The sequence below is a fragment of the Acromyrmex echinatior genome, chromosome 16, assembly GCF_024713525.1.
Source record: "Acromyrmex echinatior isolate Ae372 chromosome 16, ASM2471352v2, whole genome shotgun sequence".
Lineage (NCBI taxonomy): Eukaryota > Metazoa > Arthropoda > Insecta > Hymenoptera > Formicidae > Acromyrmex > Acromyrmex echinatior.
In genome coordinates this window covers 8,880,613-8,895,987 of record NC_141867.1, presented here as the reverse complement: position 1 = coordinate 8,895,987, position 15,375 = coordinate 8,880,613, and the positions used below count along the sequence as shown (strand labels likewise).

Here is a 15,375-nt window from a genome sequence, read left to right as displayed (position 1 = left end):
AGTCAGAAGCTAAAAATTGATCAATCACAGCCAATTTTTAGCGTTTGACTTCTTATTTATGGCTGATTTATGGCTTATAATTGTAAAAGGCCCATTAAACATAATAAAAAGAGATGGAATAGTTACATATGTATGTGCAATGTATTTACGTACTGACAATACATGTTACATCCTAAGTTAAAATGACATTGGGAATAAAAGAAAAAGTGCTATTACATTACACGTGTACACATGTATTTCAAATACATGATTGCATCCGAAGATATATCTAAGTCACAGTCAGAGTGTTCATTTAGTAAAAATATACTTATTGTAATTTGCTGTTAGTCAACGTACACATTGACTTGTAAATGTATACATTTGCTAAAACACTTCGAATATGATATACTTACATACATTTCATAAACGTACAGCATCGTACGAAAATTATGCATGTGACTATTGACTGCATAATGTATATATAGCATATATATATATATATATATATGTATAACATATATATTATATAGGGTGTCCAAAAAGACCCCCTGGATTTAGGAGCTGAACATAAAGGTGACTATAACTAATCATAAAGGAATGTGAATTATACTTGTATCGGTATGCATAGTACGCCAAAATATAATGGGTTGATGATTCACGTTCTATGATTCAATTACGGCCATCCTTGTGCTATAAGCCCCTTATATAACGTTCTTGAAAAAAACGCTTCAGACAAAAGTTGTAAGGTTTCAAAGAAGCTATTTACTGATTTCTGTTTGATCTTGAGTGGCATCTGCAGGATCAGATCAAGGTCTATATTTTTTTAATGAAACATGCTATTTCTATTGTAGATTCTAATACACAATTATTATTGATAGGTTGATTTTTACGAGGATATAAGTTCGAAAAGTTCTAAATATCTAATATAAAAATGATCCCATAAATATCAAACTGCTATAATTTTAGAAAAGTTTGATCCTTTACAGGATTATTGTTAAAATTTCAGACAGTTGTTCATTAATTTTTGTTTCGATCGTGTCAAGCAATTAGCTTTTGATTCCATCATGACAATGAATCTATTCATATTTTTTCAATTGCAGACGCAAATTCTACAAATTGATTCCGTAATTGTATTTCAAATTTGATAATCGAAATGCCTCTGCCAGTAAATTAAAAATAGTCAGCCCACAACGAATGCCTCTGACATTTATCTATAACTAGCCAAAGCACGATTTACGGCTGTGGCATTTTGTCATAGCTCGCCAGCCCACGGCTAAACGCCTTTGGCAGTAAATTAAATATAGTCAGCCCACGATGAACGCTTCTGACATTGGATAATAATTAGGCAAAGCACAATTTATTGTTATGTATATTATGTTATATATAACATTTAACCATATCAATTGTATGATAAATAAAAGTGATATTTTCAATGGCATAAAGATACTAACCTTTCCCATTCTGGCTTTATGGGATGCCTTCCAACAAGAGTCACAGTGTGACACAATAGAACACAATGCATCAGTCTTGTTGTTCGCCGATCTACAAAAGTAAGATAATTATTGTGTTGTACTGAGTCACTTGTTACAAAGCACTTATAACCTTCTCTTATTAAAGGCAGACAATTTTCTGCTACTATATTTTTTCCATTTTGTAAATATAAAACACTATATGAAACACACACACACACATATATATGGGTAGAATACTACTACACTACACTGAATTGACAATACTGTTGCGCGGCAATGATATTGTGAACGCAGGTCATACTAGTTACAGCTGATTGACTCGTATAACGTCGTTGTTTTCTACACGCACAGCGTCACATAAAACGGTGCATACACATATACACACATACATACAAAAAATTTTCACATTTTACGTTTTCGCCTTAGAAAAAAAGATACATAAACAATGGAGATATCAAAGATACAATGATATACAATGGAGATATCTCCTGAATAAAGTTGTCCACAATTTATCTGGAAGTGAAGAAATTGGATATTAAACAATTTCTGGTAAATATAAAAACAAGACATTACTTAAAATTGTATAAAAGAAATTGGATTAAATTAAATTATATATTGTTATTAATTTTGATATACAATAGAATTGGCCTCTCCATCGCCTATTCTCGTGAAACGCAATCAAACGCTTTCTCTCGTTCCTCCATTGTTGTGCAAAACATAGGCAAATCTTCCCGTCTATGACACACACACATATTAAAATTATTTATGCGTCAAAGTTATGTATTTTCTTCTAACCGTTCTATCATATCACAGTGTATGATTACACTTACATATAAAAGTATAACAATATTCTTTGAAATAATATTAGGTGTTGGAATTAATTCGTAGCGTTTTACAAGAGATGGCACAAGCAGTACACTATTTCGTTGTTACCTATAGTTCTGTATACATTGTAAACATCTATCATAGGACGTCATTTGCCGTACATAACCTTTCTTGAAATCATAAATAACAATACTGTATAATTCATTGAATATGTCAAAATTTGTGCCAGATAAAGTGTTTTTGCGGGGAGTTTTGCTTCATTACTTTAATATGAACAAAAGTGCAGCTGAAGCTCATCGTATTTTAGTGGATGTGTATAGTGAACATGCTCTGGCTGAGCAAACGTGTAGGAAGTGGTTTGCACGTTTTAAAGCTGGTGATTTCGACTTGGATGACAAGGAGCGACCTGGTCAGCCGAAAAAATTTGAAGATAACGATTTGCAGGCACTGCTCAATGAAAACTCATGTCAAACACTTAAAGAATTATCTACGTCATTGGAAGTTGACTTCTCAACAATAGGAAAACGTCTTAAAAGTTTGGGCATGATCCAGAAGGAAGGACATTGGGTCCCATATGAATTGAAACCAAGGGATATTGAGAGACGTTTTCTCACGTGCGAACTGCTGCTTCAACGGCAGAAAAGAAAAGGTTTTTTGCATCGGATTGTTACCGGTGACGAAAAGTGGATCCATTATTACAATCCAAAGCGCAGAAAGTCATGGGTTAAGCCCGGCGAACCATCAACATCAGTGGCAAAGCCCAATATCCATGGCTCAAAGCTCCTGCTCTGTATTTGGTGGGATCAGAAGGGTGTCATATACTACGAACTGCTAAAACCGCATGAAACCGTTACTGGAGATCTCTACCGACGGCAACTGATGCGCTTGAGCCGTGCATTGAAGCAAAAACGGTCGGAATACTTCGAAAGACACGATAAAGTCATCTTGCTGCACGACAATGCTCGCCCACACGTTGCAAAACCGGTAAAAACATACCTGGAAACACTTAAATGGGAAGTGCTACCGCACCCGCCGTATTCTCCTGATATTGCACCTAGCGACTACCACTTGTTTCGATCATTAGCTCATAGCTTGTGCGAGCAGAAGTTCACATCTTACGAAGATTGTACAAAATGGTTCGATTCCTGGATTTCATCTAAAGATGAACAGTTCTTCCGACGCGGTATTCATTCACTGCCCGAAAGATGGTCAAAAGTAGTAGAAAGTGATGGGAAGTACTTTCATTAATGTATTTTTTAATGCTCATGTGAAATAAATAACATTCTTTCATTAAAAAAACGCTACGAATTAATTCCAACACCTAATATAACATTCAAAGAATATTTATTCTCTAGGAAAAGGCAAGAGTGTATTACTTGCTATGATAGAAACAAAGTGATGTCTCATTAATTCAACGTTTTTTAAATATTTCTCTTTGCAAGGATTTTTACCCAAGGCTATGTCCGTTGCAAAAACCGCAGCATATATTCCACAAGACCACCGCAACCATAATTCGCTATCACTTTGCTCTCTGATTTTGCGTTCATTTTCTTTCCAGTTTCTGAACAATTCTTCCATATGTCTTTGTTTTCTTTCTTCAAATATTTCAAAAGATACATCTGATTTTTGCGATTGAGATCTGTAATAACCATCTGTTTCTATGTTTTTTTTTATGTTTGTTTCTATGTTTGTTTCTATGTTTGTTTCTTTTGTTTTCCATCTACTTTATGACATTCTCTGGTTCGAGCTATTTTGATTTGTCGTCGCTTTTCCAAATTCTCGATAATAGAAGAAGCATTGTCATATACGTTTTTATGTAATTCTGTGAGAGCTTGTTGTGTGTTATGTTGAACAATAGCTGCTGCAATTCTAGTATTGTAAGAACCACGCGCACCATAAAACACGCGCTTTCCACCAACTTCTGCGCAGACTATCGAGTGAAACGATTCTGCTAAATTGTTGTCACATTGAGCAACAAACTGTCGGCATAAGTACTTAGGTATGTGATTGCATCCTGTATTTTGGGATAAAGACCGTACAATTTTAGATTCGGAACATAATTTTGGTTATTTGTATTAGCAATGTTCTCGCATGTACGGCCACGTTCCTTACACTGTTTGTGCTCCCCAAAAATATGGCTACGAACATTTATTATATCTTCTCGTAATTCCTTAGCTAAACGATGCTAAGGTTGCTCCTCTTTTCTTCTGCATTCACTTAATTTACAATTTCATTTCTAATTTTTGAAATATTGTTTTTCACAATATTTTGTGATTTTATAAAGTCACGATTTCTATGCAACTTTGCCTCTGCGACTATTTTTAATTTTTTACATAAATTTCGAAGCAAGTGATTAATGCATTCTACTTTTCGCACTGTTATCATTTGCTCTCGATACGGATTGCTATTTTTGATGGACTGATACACGTTGCTATCGCCATCAGCAATGAGTGTTTTCAAAAATCACTCCATGAATTGTAATGCTACGTGTGAATCCTTCAGCAATAGCATCACTTTCCATGCGTGCAGAACTAATGTTACGATCGAAATTTTTAAAGCATTTATGATTTTTTGCTTCGAGACTTTTTCATTTCGCCATATGGCATATCGTACAAAACTTGTTGCGAATGCCAATAAAGAGAACTTTTTTTGTGTACCAACAATAGCTTCAGCTCCGGAAAGTGAATCATAGGCACTATCTTTGTCATATGACCTCTTTGCCCAACTATCATCCGCTATAACGGTTATGTACGGATGGTTGTTGATTATTTCATTTCTCTTTACAGCGAATTGCATTTCAAGTTTGCCTGCCATTTTCATATTTTCAATGGCTATTTTTTCAAATTCTTCGAGTACAATGTTTCAATGTTGGATATATATTTTCTCCGACATACACGGTATATTTGCAGCTGCAAATATTTCTTCCATTTGAGCATAACCAATCCTAGTGATAATAGTTCCAGCTGTGATAGTCGTATTCAGATCCATATTTGTGGAGTCTGTGGGATATGACCAAAAGTCGGCCTTATGAAAACAAAATTTGCATTCATAAAAAAATTGCGTCTTGAATCCAATTCGACGAGTATTTACGAGTTTCCAGTCTTCAAACCGGCAATGATATTGCGAATGATTATCAAATACTCTATGCAGTTCTTTATTGAAAAAAGCAAAATTCATGATGCGATTACCTTCAGGCTCATGTTCTTATTGGATATGATCAATATCTGCACGGCTTGTCTTTTCGATGACAAGAACATAGTCATCCGTACATTCTTGTACACTTATGTGTTTAGCTTCAGGCTCATGCTGTTGGATACGATCAATATCTACATGGCCTGTGCTTTCAATGACAAGAGTATTGTCATCTACATATTTTTGTACGTTTATGTGCAAATCTATACTTACTAGCTTCAAGCACTATGTACCTTGAATACTAATCTTCGAATCCACCAAGCCGGACAGTAATTTCACTGGATCCTGACAACTAATAGATTCGTCGTTAATATCTTCAGGTATCCTCGTACTTTCTACAATAGCCAGGGTTTCCTCCTTCATCTTCAGTGTTTCTAGCATGTGCCTCCTGAAAAAAAAGATATTAATAAAACATTTAACTAAATCCAGTTTTGTTATTTTAAATATATAAGTATATCATGTTTATTACATAAATGTTACTATTTTTCAAGTAAAAATCGCACAATTTGAAGTTGCAGCAGTCCTTTGCTTATTTTATTATTACACATAAACTACTTATATCATTCATAAAGATTTAAATGGTGCTACACTTGCATTTATAATATTTAAAAACAATTATTTCTGTCTTAATAAATGCTGTTAGCATTTTACAAATTAATTATATCGACTAACCATAGAGCTCGATAGCTAGTACGATAAATGCCCTCTCATTTTTTCTGTACTACTCCGATTGGCAATTCACTCAGATTTTATATTACTTACTATTTTGTGATTTGAATGATGCTACAATAAGTGTAGTGACACAATTTTGATGTTAACAGAATCTTATTCTACGTTACTTTAAGCTGTTACAATTTTAGTAATAACAAAAATTTTATTACTTGAACAAGCACATGGATAAAATTCAATCATAGTAGCACTCAAAAATAAAACATTTTATCTTTTTTTACTGTTACTGGAACTGTTTTATATACTTCATATTGTGTGCGTGTGCATGCGTGTGCGCGCGCGCGCGCGCGCGCGCGTGTGTGTGTGTGTGTGTGTGAGACAATAAATATGAATGTACTTGCTACCATCGTTCTGTACACGAAATATTTTGATTTCTAATATGAAAAAGAAGACAGAGAGAGAAAGAGAGAGACAGAGAGAGAGAGAGAGAGAGAGAGAGAGAGAGAGAGAGAGAGAGAGAAACTGATGCTTTAAATTTGCAATTTAAAAATATAGCGAATTTTTTACATGTATGCGATCATGTGACATCACTTTTTTATGACAATCTTTTCCAATTAAACATACTAACCTTTTCAACAAACCTCCTTTTCTGCTCTTTCTCTTAGCAAACAGAGATTTCGTTTTGGTCGAATATTTTCTTCCCATCTCGAGGACACAAGAAACACACACTATACACTATTATACTACACTTCACTTAGTACTGATAATGATACTGTTACACGGCAACGATGTCAGGACGCGGCTAACAGCAAGGATAGACTCTTCTCGCGCCGTTGTTTTATCGCGCGCGCAACATTACGCCTAACGGTCAGCTCAGTAGATTATATCGACGCACAAGACAGTTACTTTTTAGTATGCTAATATTACTGTGATATAACACGCGATAAAAATATATCTAGATTGTCGAATGAAACTTCGACAATTTAAATGCATCTTTAAAAAAACGCGTGCATTTTGATAAACATGTATCGACATATTCTTTGACAGAATATATTATTCCTATTCAAATATGCTACATATATATATATATATATATATATATATATATACATATGTAAATGTAAACATATTTCATACATTATTATCTATGTTATGTATGTTTACATACACACACACACACCACACACACACACACACACACACCACACACGCACACACCACACGCACACACACACACACACACCACACACACACACACACACACACACCACACACACACACACACACACACACACACACACACACTCGTGAATGAAACATTATTTACTATAAATCCATATAGCTTTGTAAACAGTGAAAATATTTTATAAATCTGATATTTGTATATTAACATGTTATTTGCTAAAAAATAAAACCTGAATCTTGTATGTTTCTTTTGATAAATTTCTACATTTTGAAAATATAACAAATATGTTCTTACATTCAGTTGTCTGAATTGTTAATTTCTTTAACCTATCTAAAGATTCCGAGGAGTTCGCGACGATGCTTGATATAATACTGTTTTATTTTGAAATAAATTGCTACATCTAAATGTAAGTAATGTACAGTTTTATACTTCTTTATAATAATTCTTTTTAAGATATCGATTGTTTGATTATGTGACAAATTTATTATCCGACATTTCTATTTTTTTAATGTTCTGTAATTTTAAATATGAAGTTTAAATATCTGAGGTGCCGAAGATCAGTTTTAAAAAATTGGAGTCTCTGGCAGAAAACCGGAGAACTGGCAATCGTGTTTGCGATTTAAAATTCTTTCACATCGTTTCGTATTTTCTATCGTCCTGATAGAGCGAGATAGAAAAAAAAACAAAAAAGAATAGAAGCTCGGAAAATCAGTGAAGCTCCACGTACATCGAGCCACGAGTCTGTCCTTTTTGCTCTGTGTGCTTTTTCGACTTTCTTGGCCACTCGACGCGTATCAATAAGAGGTAAGAGGACATTATACTAACTTGCTATAGCTTTTAATAAATTATAGTAATCATATTCCACTCCCATTAATCTATAATATAATATCTTGTCAAAACACGATAGTTTACGAGATATAAATTACGATTTTCCATACACATTACACTGCATTCATAAACACGATCTACAAAAATTCGGCGTGGTCCAGCGCATAAGATGCTTGACCAGAATGTTGAAGATCCTACGAACAAATCCTATCCTTTTTTCGTAATTTTGTTTTTAATTCGTGAAGTTCTTTATTAACATAATGGACCAAATATAATTATTAGAATTATGCGTCTTCTTCTTCTTCTTTTAAAAGTTGTAAATCATCAATTTGTTCAAGATATAAATAAAAAATAAATACATTTCCCGAATATCTAAGAATTCTGATAACGCACAAAATTCTGAGAGTGGGATAATTAATATAATTATAAGGATGACGCAATATATAATAATTTTATAATATTGAAATTAATAAGTCTTTTTATGTTGTGCGCATTTAAAAATAATTTTTTATTTGTCTATTGAATAAACTGATTTGATATTTCTCCTCCTATTGTTAGTTTAAACTTTGTTAGTTAAAATTTTGAAAGTATTCATATAATTTTAATCTGAAACCTAGAGGGAAAGGGAATCGCCCGTCATGAGCTGATAGAACGGACTAAACTGAGTTGGAAAATCTTCTAATATTTTGCAATTTTTGTAATAGTTAACGAAATATTAATTTTTAAAGATACGAATAGACGCGTTCGACCAGTTTAGTACTGCTAAGTATACACCCTTCAATCGCTAGACGCGCGAGTCGCGGGGGGCGGGGTCAGCGGGAATAGCAAGCGCACCTCTGCGCTGTTCGAGTCACAACGTTTAGGAGCTCGCGGTGTTGTGCACGGCGTGGGGCGCTTACCAAATAGTTCCCACTCCTTATTTGACAATCTTTAAAAATCTCGTTTCATATTGCGACCAATGCATAATGGTACAGAAAAATTGACCTAGAAAAATTATTTACATACATTCTCTGTGTGCGTATATGCGTGCTGTCGAGCGTAATGCTGATTCGATATATTATAATAAAATAAAAAATAACTTTAATTGTAATATCACGTTCGACCGTGATGTTATTGCGCGATGCTGCCCTCGAGAGATTACCACGAAAGACTGACGAGAGACGTCTCGTCAGCAAAGACACACGGAAATAGCGATACAATATAAGCGGACTGGAGTACCGATTCGAGGTTCATATTTGAATTCAATTCAGTTCAGTCAAGAATCTTGCTCTTAATCCAGAATTACGTAAGCCCGATCGTAATTCGCAATGAAGTATAACGCATCGGCAAATATTTAAATAACTGTAAAACACAAATGCAAGAAAAACTTTCTTTTAATGCATACATATGCAAATCAAAACGACAGTGGGTGTGATTTAACAAATATTCTGATCCCGACATTCTCGTTGAACTCGAAAAATATCTGTTACTATTATGAAAAATAATTCTTTCTTTACAATTTACTTGTTTTTTTTCAGTATGTAATAATTACCTTTAACGAAGGATGTATGTTTGTTAATAGTCAAAAAATGTGCACTAATCATAAATTTTGGAAAAAAATTTGCTATTGAAAAATCGTATACTACACAAATGACATAATCAAAAATGCAATTTATAACATTTCGGAGAATATTATCTAACTTTCTTTAAAAAAAGTTAAAATGAAGAACCAATCTTTTTTTTTAACTTTATCTTGTAAATTAGTTCAATATATACGATAAACAAGGACATCTATTGTATAGGCCGCGGCCTAAATGCACGGTGTAAACGTAGTCAGTGATGTACGTCAAGCGATCGAGATCGCCGAGAAAGCATTTTCGATCGTCTGAAAACAAGCGATTAGGCGTGAAGGATGAAGACTTCAGCACTGAGTGAGAATGAGCAAACAGCGATAAAGAGTCCGTCGTCGCTTTGATCATTTATTTTCAAGCGCCCGAAAACTGAAAATGCCTTCTCGGTAATCTCGCGACCGCTTAGCGTGTATCCATAACAGGGGGAAATAGACATCTAGATAGCATATAACTTTTGATAAATTTTAATAATCACCCTTCCCAATAATCTAACAGCAAAAATGATATCAAAGTGCAATGTGCGTGCGTGCGTGCGTGCGTATGTGCGTGTGTATATGTGTGTGATCTCGCGTGTGAGATCAGAATGCCATTTCTCGGCTTTGTATTTAAAAAAATTTTTTCTTTTAAATAAATAAGAAGTTATTAATGAATATATTAGGCGACATATATTTCTATATAATAATTGAAATCATATGTATATTAGTATATAAATTATATATATTAGTATATAAATTATACATTTTAATATCGTGATTTATAACATATTTTTGTCACACTTTTTATAAAATCACAATTTCATGTATGTTTTCGTGTAACAAATGTATCCATTTCATACATGTTGACAATCCACAGTGGCTCAGGTGTTCAGCTTGTCTGATAAACTAGGGTTCAAATCTTCGCGTCGTCAGCATTATATTTTCCTACAAATGCTACAATGAAGAAAAGAACCTGAAAATATCGAGAAGTTACAAGAGATTTACCGCATGATGCAGAAAAAGAAACAAAAAGAAACAATTGATAGATCTCGCCCGCATCGGCAGGATACGTACATTACCAGCATCGTCACTAGAAAAAGGTGGCGAGAACGAAATAATTACAGCCACTGCAGATTGTTTTATTTTACAATTATTAAATAATAAAGATTTGAGATAATAAAATGTTGTTAACGTCTATTTGATATTTTGGAGCACTATTATATGCATAAAATATGATTACATGTTAATTTTTAGCACATTCTTGATGTATGTATTATCATGTTCAGGAACACTTGTGATTTTTTCTTGCATTTCTTGAAAAGGTAAGTTTTATAATAAATGTAATAAAATATTTAAAAATTAATGCGAATCTAGCGTGTTGTAAAAAAGATTCATGTTTTTTTTTGTAAATTATTTCATTTCAAAGTTAAAAACTTTTATAAAAGTAAATTAATGCACAAGAAAATCGGTATTATAATAGTATACTAAATAAGCACATCATTTATTTTTAATAAACAACTTTAAAGCAACAAAGGGCCTATAATAAAATATTTTTTCATTATTTTGTATATAAAAATGTTTTTATCAAGATGCAAAATCAAAGAAAACAATAAGAAAAATATATATATATATTAGAATTAGCTGGTCGACAAGCATTTCAAGTACAATATTTATCTTTTTTCAGCAAAAAGCGAAGGTAGCTTACGGTCCTGTGGTAAAAAATCGCCTGATCGGCTGACGATGACCTCGTCAAGGCCAACGACGGCACCGGAAATTTTGCCGTCAACAACCGTGCCCTTGACAACACTGACCCCAACAATTCCGACATCATTGGTGACAACGATGGCGTCGGCAATGATGGCGTCGGCGACGTCGATGACGGAGGAAACGAAACAGAAAATATTAGGTGTTGGAATTAATTCGTAGCGTTTTACAAGTGATGGGAAGTACTTTCATTAATGTATTTTTTAATGCTCATGTGAAATAAATAACATTCTTTCATTAAAAAACGCTACGAATTAATTCCAACACCTAATAATTTCGCGCTACACGCAATGGAAAGATCCACGGCAAGAGGGCATGAGCAAAGTAAGTTATACAATATTGATATAATACAATTATACAAAGGTTGCGTTCCAGAATTCGACTTTGTCAATTGTCCTTTCCAACCCATATCTTTTATCTTTGTTTAATATTCAATGATAAAAGATATACGGAGTTGATAGAATCAAGTTTTGGAACATAAAGAGGGTATCTCCATCAAGGTTGATAAAAATGATGGAAAGAAACTAAATATGTACAATAAAAAAATTTTTATTTACAGAAAATAAAACAAGAGATACACCGCGCGATTCAAAAGCAGAAGCAGAGAGAAAATCATTCCAAATTTAGAAGAATTGCACGGCCCGCATTGCCTGCTGCGGCACTCAACTTACACGCCACGACAGGATACTTGTCGATTCCGTTCGCGCCGATAGGATACGCACCGGTTTAACAAGCACTGGCAGGATACGCACCGGTATCTTCCGCGCCGGCAAGATACGTACCGGCTCCGTTCGGCCCGGCGGAATACGTTTCGGCTCCGTCCGGACCGGCGGGATACATGCCGTTTTACAAATAATGTGAAAAGTAAAATAATGTGATCAGTTCGTAATGAATGTTGATTATACTTTAAAGATTTAACTGCACTCCAAATTGATCATTTTATGTCACCTCGCATATAAAAATTAAATTCTTTAGTGCTAAAGTAGAGTAATCAGAGGGTGCATCCAGAAGCACGACCGCTCACGAGGGCTCAGTGAGCAATTGTGCTTTTGTATGTATCTTCTGATTACTCTGTTTTAGCATTAAATAATTTAATTTTTATATAAAATGATCGATTTGGAGTGCAGTTAAATCGTTAAAGTACAACATTCAGCTGTATAACATGTATATTATTGTTTTAGAATTTATTTTATTCATATTACAAATTTATTTTATTCATCTCTTTAAGTTTACGTCACGCGCGGATGTCGAAGTTCATAGAGTAAGGAGACCAAAAATTACGATTATATTTATATATAATATATTCTATCTTTATAAAATAACTAATGCGAAAGGCATGTTAATGGCATATATAAGGTGTCCCGTAACTTTTTACCGACTGCTATTCTGTAGTAGATAGGAGCGGACTAAACTGAATCAAAATATTCAGTATATCATATCATTTTGCAATTTCTATAATTGTTAACAAGATATTAATTATATTAAAGACCGCCGAGAATATTAGTTTCTAATTATTTTTTATTTAAATACTAACAATTTTACAGAAAAGCAGCAAGTGATGAAATTGTTTATTTTCTTCTCATTGAGCTCTAAGAATTCTTTCAGAATTTATCAACTTTTTAGTACCGCATTTTCTCATGTTGGTAAAAATAATTACCAATAAGAAAATGTAATATTCTCGGCGATTTTTAGTATAATTAATATCTTGTTAACTATTGTGAAAATTGTAAAATAATAGGCATTTCGACTCAGTTTAGTCCGCTCTATCTATTACACAATAGCAGTCAGTGAAAAGACACTCTGTATACTGTCACTTGGTTTCATTTCTCAACAGCACTAGCTTCATTTATTTTGCAACAGTTTATATATAATACTTAACAGGTCGATATAATACTTAACAGGTTGAGAAAAATGATAAAGAAAATGCTTTCGGAAGCTGCCCTATACACGTATAATATTTATTTTTGGATTTACACACGTTTCTTTTTGGAGGTACTTTGTTTACATATCTAATTGATCGAAATATATACAATTGCATTCCAATCCGGTGTGCTAAAGAGCGTCAACTCGAATAACATACTCTTGAATATATTATATATCCGTTCCATTATCTCCGTATTTCTATGTATCTTTAAGTGACCGCGTGGCTGACTTGAGAGAAACTTTTTACGGTAAAGTGACTTTCGATCTATAAAGTATGTTACAACCCATTTGCGGCTTATTGCGTAATGGAAAATAAGTGTCTATATTGAGCAATTATGCTTTATCAAAGTTGAAACCTGGCTATATCACTTTTCTCTAAGCTAAATTAGTTCTAATGTCGTTTCTCTCAAATCTATCAAAACTACTGTGTATGTCTGAAATGAACTTTCTAACGATTCAATCTATGTTGTACAAAAATTGTAATAGCTATCATGAAACGATAATGCGGATTACTGCGCGCAAGTCATAATTGTAAGACCTCCATTGATTTTGCATAGAACGAAATATTTCTGGGGGAAAAAAGAAAAGATCTTAAATGATCTGACATCAGTTGTCAGTCAAAATGTAAATTGTATAAGAATAGTACAACTGACTAAAAAAAGGTAAATTATAATGCAATATGTAAAGCGCGTGTATATTAAATAGATTAATTTTTTTTATATGCTAATGGGATGCCGAGGAATATCATTTTACACATATTATACATATGCACATTTATATATATTTCTAAAAAAGAAAAATATTTGAATCTACTGTATAACATAATTATTAAAGATACGGAACATTTGCTACATATATATTTGTCAAATATAAAATATTGAAAATATTTTATTACAGGATGGACAAATTTAGCCAAAAAAGAAAATAAATGTTTTTTGTTCTTCATCATATTAACTCAATTTGTCTATTATTTAACAATTCACATATACTTCACATATACAACTACCAATATCCTATACTAAGGCTAGGTTCCAAAACGTCCTCTCCGAGAAAGATTATACTCTATATGCTATAGTATATGTTACATGTATTGTACATTTTCAGTAAAATTTTCCTCGGAGAGAATGTTTTGGAACCTAAAATATTCTCAAATGATATCACTATACAGTTATTTGAAACGCGTAGAAGTACTTATACATTCTTGTCTACGCATAGGCTGCAATGCAATAATAATAGAGAAAACTTTAATTTTAAATTCGGTTTTTTAACGATATTCGCATATTTATAATCATATAGTTTACGTAAGCAATTATTACTGATATTTATCTAATAGAAACGACTAATTTAGTACGGCCCTAATACGACAGAATAAATTTTCGACTTGAATATCTTTATTCAGACAGATACATTTATACATATATAGATCGTCCTATTTTGGAGAGATATAACATATTTATCCGGAGCCCTTTCTGCCATAATACTGTTTCGATATTTCACAATTCAAGAATATAAATTTTATCGATTCTGGTTTGGCATTATCACCGATGCGGCAAGGACGCACGATTCTTTCCTAAATAAACAACGATCTTGATATATATTTCTATATATACAAAAATATATAGTATTATTATGGCGTTTCCAGCTGATAATATATTGCTATTGATTTATTTACAATGGTTCCATTTCTGTAGTTGAATAGCGGTACTACTTCGTTTGCGCGTGACCGATAGGAAAAATGGCGCTTCTTATTAAGTCGACATTTCGACATCCGAGTCGAGTCAAAAATGTGCTGTATACAATAATTTCAGACCTTGCACGTTTAAAATAAGTAGCTGGCGATTTACATAAAACCTCGAAGAAAAATACTATGCTTGCAAAAACGAGTTACGAGCTTTAGTATAAGAGCAATGAGTATTCGAAAATTTCATTTATATGCTACGTCTGCTATGAGA

The 15,375-nt window shown here is 33.2% G+C and overlaps 1 pseudogene; it reads right to left on the bottom strand.

Moving 5' to 3' along the window:
• Positions 1-3,606: 3,606 nt before the first annotated feature.
• On the bottom strand, positions 3,607-5,476 carry LOC147907134 (uncharacterized; annotated as a pseudogene).
• Between the last annotated feature and the right edge of the window lie 9,899 nt (positions 5,477-15,375).